This window comes from Etheostoma spectabile, chromosome 10 (assembly GCF_008692095.1).
Source record: "Etheostoma spectabile isolate EspeVRDwgs_2016 chromosome 10, UIUC_Espe_1.0, whole genome shotgun sequence".
NCBI classification, from domain to species: domain Eukaryota; kingdom Metazoa; phylum Chordata; class Actinopteri; order Perciformes; family Percidae; genus Etheostoma; species Etheostoma spectabile.
The window spans coordinates 28978225-28987220 of NC_045742.1; the positions used below are offsets into that span (position 1 = coordinate 28978225).

The window sequence follows — 8996 nt, forward strand, 5'->3', positions numbered from 1 at the left end:
TATGACTATAAAGAGAAGAAACTTACTGACAATTTCCCAAACTGTGCACAGACTGTCCACCCACCTACATTCCTCTTGTGTGTGTGTGTTTGCTAGTTAGTGTAAGTGTAACTCAGTGTGCACACCTACACAGGCTGTGTGACTGCATGTGTGTGTACATGTTGTACAAGGAAGAGAACATTTGTACAGATGGTGTGTTGGTGGATGGTGCTGCTGCTACTCTGGATAATTATCATAAGTCACAGATAATCCATCAATCATCAACATGTTTTCATGAGAGGAGATGGAGATGGAGGAAATGTTCAACTAGGAGGTACTGTAAGGGGAAGCAGCACATACTGCCGTGTAATTAAGTAATCTATAGTTTTTTTGCATTTCGGTATATCAAAAGTAAATAAATGAAAAGATAAGAATTTGAATACAAAAAATGTCATATATGAGGCTGGGGACATTGTAATGCCATGATTGCCTCTTTTATTTCACTCATTCATTTCTGTCTTGTTTCTAGGGATAAAAATGAAATAAAAACTACAGTTTCCAAAACAAAATGGCCCCCTAATCTCCAAACACAAACAAATATGGCCAAACTGGAGATAACATTTAGTGATAATACAGTGTTAGTACAATAACAAGAAAGCAAAAAGGTGGTCAAACAGTATGATAGTACCTCTACAAAAAAGAAGAAAGCAAAAAAAAAAAAACACTACACTGCCATTTAGCACGCAAAAGAAAAAAAAGGGAAAATGATGCATTCAAGGTTATCTGTAACTCATGGTTTCACAACTTTCTACCCATGAAACTGCCCTGGAACGACCCCCGTGAGCTCATACCAGATCGTTGTACTCCCAGTTACAGTTTTGACGTCTCACACACACATAAACAACTATGTTGACCCCGTTCATGCTGTACAGACGGCGGTGATTGACAGAGAGAAATAGACATACAGCAAATAGGCAATGTAAAGTAATTTGAACATAAATAGGCAATGTAAAGTAATTTGAACATCAATAGGCAATGTAAAGTAATTTAGCATATTGTAATCAAAACAATACACACCAGTGTGTACTTCTACAGGTTATGTTTATTAAATGAAGCCCAAAATATGTTGCCGACTATAAAATTGCTAGTATCAGCTAGCGCTAGCTAACATCAATGGAAGTTAGGCGCTAGTTAACGCTAACGCTAGCTAGAAGGGTTTGTCATGACTTTGCCTGGAACGCTTCCAAGTTGTGAGTCCTGACTTGAAGTCGAAACTTGGAGGCTAAAAATTGTCTGGAACGCAGCATTAGACAGTGCTAACATGCTAAAACATAAGCTCAGAAGTTACGAAATATAACTAGACCACAAAAAGGCAGAAAAATTAAGAGAATAATGAAAAGATAAAGTAAATTAATTAGTAAATTAGTAAAGAAAAAGTCATTACTCATTTTGAAAACTCCCTTCTCCAAGTCAATCCGACCAATCGGCTGTCAGAGATGTTATCTTGACATCATCAAAAGAGAGGAGGAGACATCATCAAATCATATTTGAGCCCATGGAATATTTGATGCTGGAGCCAGTTTATCTTTTCCCCATGGCTGTCTAATTAGTTTACTAATTACTTCCTGTCTCATACCATTTGCCCAATGACGGTCTAGTACCAAAATGTTGCCATTAAATTTATCTTTGCAACTTAGACAGTGTGCGGGAGTTTCTTTTCAACTTTTGACCTAACAGTCCTGTTAGGCACCTGTCTCATGTAATAGATGTATTTTTCTGTTCTAGTTAGTTTGACAGCCCTAATCATCTTACTTTTTACTGGCGTCTTCAGGAGTCTGATTAGCATGGCACCCTGTGCTACTACACTAAATTCAGATTCTTTAACACACTTAGGGGCTCTTGAAAATTCTGATGGGTTATTTAAATTCATATGCAGCATAATGAAAATCATAGAGTTATTTCCATTTGCACTGTCATTTGGAAGGTTGGGGCTAACCTTACCCCATTGGTTTTCTATGAGCAATGCTGCTAATGCTAAAAGCCAAGGTAACAAAACAAAGTAATACACTTTGTTTGAGTCATCAATTCATTGATTTAGACTTCCGTGTATCAATGTAAATGTGGACTGTTCTTATATAACACTTTCTAAATAAAAAAAAAGTGTAAACACATTTACACTCCGATGGCACTGCTGATAACTTAGGGCTCAGTGTCTTGCCCAAGGACATTTTGACATGGGTCTGCAGGGCCAGGGATCAAACCACCAACCTTCCAATTGGGAGGCAACCGCCCTACCAATTATTATTATTATTTGCAAATAGGAAAATACTTATTTAAAAAAAAACACATCATCAAAGGGATAGAAACCTCACTTTTGGTGGGTTGGGGGGGGCGGCGGGGTAGTGCACGGAAGCACAGAAGGGAGGTGGAGGGGGCAAGCTAGTCTTGTTTTGTATGAAAATACTTCTAACATCAACAAGAAGTAATGACACCCAACATCTCTTAGAGCACCTTTAAGCACTAAATGAAGTTATCTGCCAAAATATATTTGGCGAAGAATTGTTTGTCAACATTGTCAGGACATGACTCAGCAAATATGATATATCATAAAAATGCCTGACCCTAACACATTGGAGGGGGCCTTTAACACTAGTTGTAAGTGCCGGGATTCCATAACTACTAGAGCCCATCTGTTTCAATAACTCATATCATGGCATAGTAAAATGTAATTATTTCATAGGCTAGGCCTACATTCACATCTGAAAAATATGGTATGGAAATTCATTCAACATAACTCATAAAAAACAAATTACACCTAAAAGTATCTTATTTGAACATGTATAACCTAACCTGTCACTGCCTAAATGTTGGTGTCTGCTGTGGTGTTAAAGGGCTGTTAAACTGTTCTTCATTTGATGTTCATCATTTTGACTATTTAATCTCAGAACTTAAGCCGCACTGGAAATGTTAACACAAGTCCAGTCTTGAACAGACAGAATGTGTGGTCTCGGCTAAGGATGATGGAATCTGCTGGCGGATGTTCCATTTAAACTCTTGCCCTTAATGCAACTTTAAGATAGATAATAACTTTTACTTTCATCTATCAATAAGTCAAATGTAGCTAAAGTAGAGTACGTATCGACCTGGGTCACATTTGGCAGGATAGAGAGAGAGAGACAGATAACAGTACCATATGAGGTCAGTGGCATTTGGCTGCAGAAGAGAAGCCGCATCAGTAGCATTTATTGAGTGCTTTTGATGTATGAACAGTCCAGGGAATTTGTTCTCCGCCGTCCCCAGAGGAGGGAAGTCACTGACACGTTAGCAATGATCACATCCTCTGAGGTGACCTGGCAAAGAGATGACGACCTGCAGTACACTCGGAGAGAGAAAGATCCATCTGAAAATCTGTCAAACACGTACGCACATTGCTAAGCGTGGCCACCGCAGTCCATCGCCAGCTCATCTATTAATTCTCATGTGTCTAGTCTGCTTTATAGCTGCTGCTGCTGAGGTCCAGTAATCAATAGAAAGCTATAGAACTGAGCGAGGCAGCAATTATTAAAGGTCACTGTTAAAGGATCATCTCCAAATTGTGTTTATTGTCCAATTGTTGGGCTTTGATTTTTCTCATTTTGCAATGCATTATTGGTGCCTGTTCAACTAGCAAATTACAGAGATCTAGTATTGACTTTGGCCCTCTAGTCAAATAATTATAAGAATTGTATATTGTGGTCTATTCTGAAAAAATGTTTTGCTCTAACCACGTTTATCCTTCTTTGAGTCAATTAAACAATGATTAATCAGACTTATAAACTAAATTAACTTTGCAAATTGTATGTGCTATGTTTACTTTATTATACAATCAATTTATCCAGGCAAAAGTAGGTATTAGCCTTCTTTAGCCTTATTTCTGTCCTCCAGACCAAAAGAAAAATTTCTCACATTAAACTGTGCTCCGTGCAACCACTCCCTCACCTCGGACATAAACACAAATCAATTTTCAGTGGAGTGGAGATTTTGGAGCTACACTTTGCAAAGATATTGGGAAAATGTAGGCGTACTTCCTCCCTACCACTTATTCTCACCATTGATTATAGAACTGGATATCAGTTAACTAGAAGGGCACTTGGAGAGTGCAGACCTCTGCAAAGGCCATGTCCTATCTAGCAATGTTAATGAAAGTGAAAAATAATTTGTGTATTCACCCCGTGAAGTTTTCATGCGTTTGTCCTTGGTCCATGATACAACCTTCTACCAAGGGCCATAAAAATTGAGTTTGTAGTTTTCTATAATTCTGCTATCAAACCAAAAACTATACTAAACCAAATACATGCCTTAGCTAAGGTAACTGTGACACCCCATTCATTCCAATGATCTTGAAGACTATACCATTGTGCTTTCTTAGATCCTTCATTCCTTTAAAGGTCCCATGGCATGGGCACCCGGATAGCTCGGTTGGTGGAGCGGGTGCCCATGTATAGAGGTTTACTCTTCGACGCAGCCGGCCCGGGTTTGGGTCCGGCCTGCGGCCCTTTGCTGCATGTCACTCCCCCTCTCTCTCCCCTTTCATGTCTTTAACTGTCATATCAATTAAAGGCCTAAAAACTGCCCAAAAAATAATCTTTAAAAAAATAAATAAATAAAAAAGGTCCCATGGCATGAAAATGTCACTTCATTAGGTTGTTTTAATATTAATATGTGTTCCCCCAGTCAGCCTATGGTCCCCCAGTGGCTAGAAATGGCAATAGGTGTAAATCGAGCCCTGGGTATCCTGCTCTGCCTTTGAGAAAATGAAAGCTGAGATGGGGCAATCTGGGATCTTGCCCCTTATGAGGTCATAAGATGCAAGGTTACCTCCCCTTTCCCTGTTTTGCCCTCTCAGAGGATTTGGCCCACCCATGAGAGAGAGACATCATGGCTTTCAAACGAGCAAAGTGGCAGTTGGTCAAGGCCACAGTATTAGGGAACCATTAAGGTCTATGTAAAAGAGACTTGAAATACAGTATTAGGGAACCACTAAGGTCTATATAAAAACATTCAAAGAGCACCATTTCATGGGACCTGAGGGAAATACTGTGTCTGCAATATTAGGTTGCACATGTGAGGTCAGGAGGTCATGGTACTTTCTTAAGAATCATGTCTTCTGTTAATGGTTGCCAGGGAAACAGTGATTTGGACAATTAGAAATGTATCAATAGATTAGAGAGAACGTCTTTATATTGTCTGTCAGTATTGGTCTCTCTGGCCTTGGTCACACTGTTCTTGACATGAATGATTTATACAGTTTGTACAGACAAGGTTTGTGCATTGACCTCTCCTTGCTGGGTCAACTCATTCACTCTAAAAGACTGTTCACTGTTATTTACTTTCCAAAGACAGAAAGTGTTTCTTAGTACATGTAGCATGCATGAGCTTGGCTTTAGACAGCTCCATCTGTGTTCACTGCTCAGAGACAGACAAATAAGCAGGGTTTAGAATTCCTTTTGGCTTTGGATTTATGTGCATCACAGGGTTTGTCGGCTAAGAGGCACTTTACTCAGGCACAGGGCTTAAAAAGCTTTGCTTTCACCTTTGCCCTTTTGCTTTTGTGTTGACTCACCACGAGCCTGACTTGTTCATGCAGAACCCCCGTTTACTTCTTGTCTTTGGTGTTAAGGATTTGTACTCCAGTTACCCAGCTGCTTTCAACCAGTCAAAAGTGAAAGGTAAAAGTTTTCTAGTCAAACCAAGTCAAATAAACAAGATCCTGTTCAAAAAGTTCTACCATCACTTTGAGTTATAGAAATACTGGGATCCCTAACACTTCCTGAGGTACAGGAACTCTCTATCCTGCTTTCATTTCCAGGTCTGGTTGATGCAGGATGCTAGTATGTACACACTATATGTCTTCCAAAGTCATCAGATTGCTGTGCTGATCAGCTTACACGACTGTCCTCTTATAATAGTGGAGACAGGTCTGGTAATATGAGACTATACATTACAAGTCTGTCTGGTCTCTAAACTACATTTAGTCAACAAAACACATGAAATGAGAAGAGATAGGAAGAAAAAAAGTTCAAAAGAAAGCGTGAAACAGGAGTTATTCCCCCCAAATATGGATGTCTGCAAAAAGATAGCAATCAAATTGTTTGTGTTGATTTGTAGTGAAAAATCAAGAAAGAAAAAGAAAAGAATATGGAGGAGAATATGGTTGGGGAAACGTGGACAGCTGATTGCCTGTCGGCAGAGAGAGTTGGAAGTACATAAATAATGTAACGAACACAGGTAGCTGCCTGCTGGTGTTGTGGCACAAGGAGGACACGTTTGTACTGCCATTTCCCTCGCCCTTTATCTGGCGCTCCCATTGGCTTTAGATCATCGCTGCAGTCCCTGCCAGTCAAAGCAATTTTCACACTACAGGTAAAGGACTCGCAGACATGTCAAGATATTTAACCTATATATCTCTCAGCCGTCTGAAAAAATTATTGTTAACTGAAATAAAAAGAAAAACAAGGCATTATAAAAAATACGACAACTAACTTAAACTGTATTGTCTGTCTGCAAAACTAACTAAAATAAAATGATATAGTAAATGTCCTTAGATTTTGTCTTTGTCAATGTCTTTCATAGAGCAAATATATCTTTCATAGTTGACATTTCCGACTGAGAACCCAGGAATTCCTACATTCTGTGTCAAATTGAACACAGCATAGTCCATGCCCCTTTCCTGGAATCACGGTGGTACTGATAGTCGTAAGCAAGCAATACATCATTTCAGAAAGTTGGTAAAAAATAAGGACCAAGATACCTCTGCTACTACCAGCTACTGTAAACATGGTTAAAAACATTGTTGATGTCAATGATGACAAAAACGTGCTGCGTTTGGGGTTGTGCTGCCAGATGTACAGCAAAAAGTGTAGGGTTTTTATCAATTTCCTTCAGAAAAAAATTAATTTATCCAGTTAAATCAGTGGGTGAGGAGGTTCAAGCGAGTGTACATCGTCAAAAGTAGTGCTACAGAGAAGCTAGCAAGACTGCCTGGTAGAGTAGCCACTTCTAACGAGGCAGACTGGGAACCAAACCTCCATCATCGTGTTTGTGGAAAACATTTTCTCAAAGGTAATGTATGAAATGTTTGGTTTGGTTGTCTTTGAGTAACTTAGCAAAACGTTATGGATAGCCTGCTAGCTAACGTCAGCTCTAGTTTTGGCAGTGCTAATGCTAGCTAGCGTTAGCCCATATGTAAATGTAAATCTTGCCCTCTAGATTCTTTTCAGGAAGAAGGGTCCCACGACATGCAATTGGAATTTAGAACTTTATTGCGGTAGAATTTTCTAGAGTATAACACAAAGCAATGACACATACTAACTGTTTGAGCGTGGTTATTTGTATAATCCAACCTTCAATAAGCATTCAAACTATTTAGGATCCAACACTACATAGCTGATAGCTTAGAACTAGCTGCCACCGTATTTACTTGGCTCTATTTATACCCAGGACAAGGTCAGGTTAAATGTGTAAATGTAAGGGCAAAAGTAGATGCTGTAACACACTGAAAGCTTGCAGTCTTTTTTAATGTGGTGCAAGCAAAGTAAATGTAGACTGTTTGTTTAGACTGAAAAAAAGACTGCAAGCTTTTCCTAAACTGCTCCCCCTTTTGTGCTAAGTCTGCTGTTCTATTGAAGCTACTGTGTTCTGTGCAGTTTTTAAAGGATGAAACGGAAAAATGCTCTACTCCATTAAAATGAAATAATGTAGCCTACACCACAGAGGGGACATTTTCCATAATTAAGGACCAGACCCAGGCTAACAAACATCATTTTTTATTGTAAAGCTTCCTTTGTTAGGCCTAACTCTCCAGTTTTCCAAATTGAAGTTGTAAACATTTGGTAAAATAAAGTCAATTAAGAGCACATGCTTAAATGGTCTATGTCTTTGTTTATCGAGCAGGTTGTCCGGATCCGGACCACCCTGAATTTGCTCCTTAGCAACACATGGGACCTGAGAACGAAAAGGAACAAACTAACAAAAAATAAAAAACATTGTTGTTAACTGAAATAAAATAAAAACAAGGCAGTACAAAAAAATCAACAATGTCTGTTTGCAAATTAACTAAAATAAAATAAAATGATAGAGTAAATGTCCTTAGTTTCAGTATTTGTCAGTGTCTTTCATAGAGCAAGTAATGTTACATCTTTCCGACCGTGCCATTTCCCGTAGACATGTATAGTTTACAAATAGGAACCCAGAAATTCTGACATTCCATGTCAAATTAAACACAACATGTCTGTGCCCGTCGCCTGGCATAATGGCGGTACCGACAGTTGGAAGAAAGGGGCAGAGACCAATTTGATTATGACTGTGTCAGATAAAAGCAAGTGCCTTGCAGTGGAAGGTGGTAACATATGAGGACAATTTATTACAGGGAAAATACCTTTAAAGGACACTTCCTGCAAAATATTGCAGAGTCTGCAGTCTATGCCTGAACACACATGCACATAGAAACTAAGATACACAAAGTGAGATGCACACAGAACCTTCTGCACAGAAACTCAGGCCTGAATTTCTGTGCTATCAAGGTTGTAACCATATCTAGTAGAGAAACGTTAAGATATGGTGTCAGACAGTAATTACTCAAATGAAAACATATTCATCACCATATATGAGTTGTGCACCACACAAACTGACTGTTTCTAAGCATATCAGGCCCTCTATCATATTCAAAACCATATATGAACTCAAATCACACATCTAGTATTTTAAAACATAACAGGCTCTCTAACATGCAGGAACACCAAAATATGTGGATTAATACTGGGATGTCTACACAACTGTGTGAGTCGATGGACTTCAAAAATGTTGCTACTTTACTCGAACCAAAGTTCAAAACACATGTTCGTGTATTTCTTCTTTAGCCTGTTGGCTATTTAGGTTTTTTCCCGGAACACGTCACTTACTCTTACTTTGGACTGGCATTTATTTGGATTTTGAACTTAATTGCACCGCTAATTTCAGAAAGAAGGGTTATCTCTAAG

The 8996-nt window shown here is 38.9% G+C and overlaps 1 long non-coding RNA gene across 1 annotated transcript; it reads left to right on the top strand.

Annotated features, from left to right (window-relative positions):
• Positions 1-1166: 1166 nt before the first annotated feature.
• Positions 1167-7921, top strand: LOC116697001 (uncharacterized). The gene is made up of 3 exons (XR_004333887.1): positions 1167-1246; positions 6551-6555; positions 7912-7921. It is a non-coding gene; the product is annotated as an uncharacterized LOC116697001 (long non-coding RNA).
• Positions 7922-8996: the final 1075 nt, after the last annotated feature.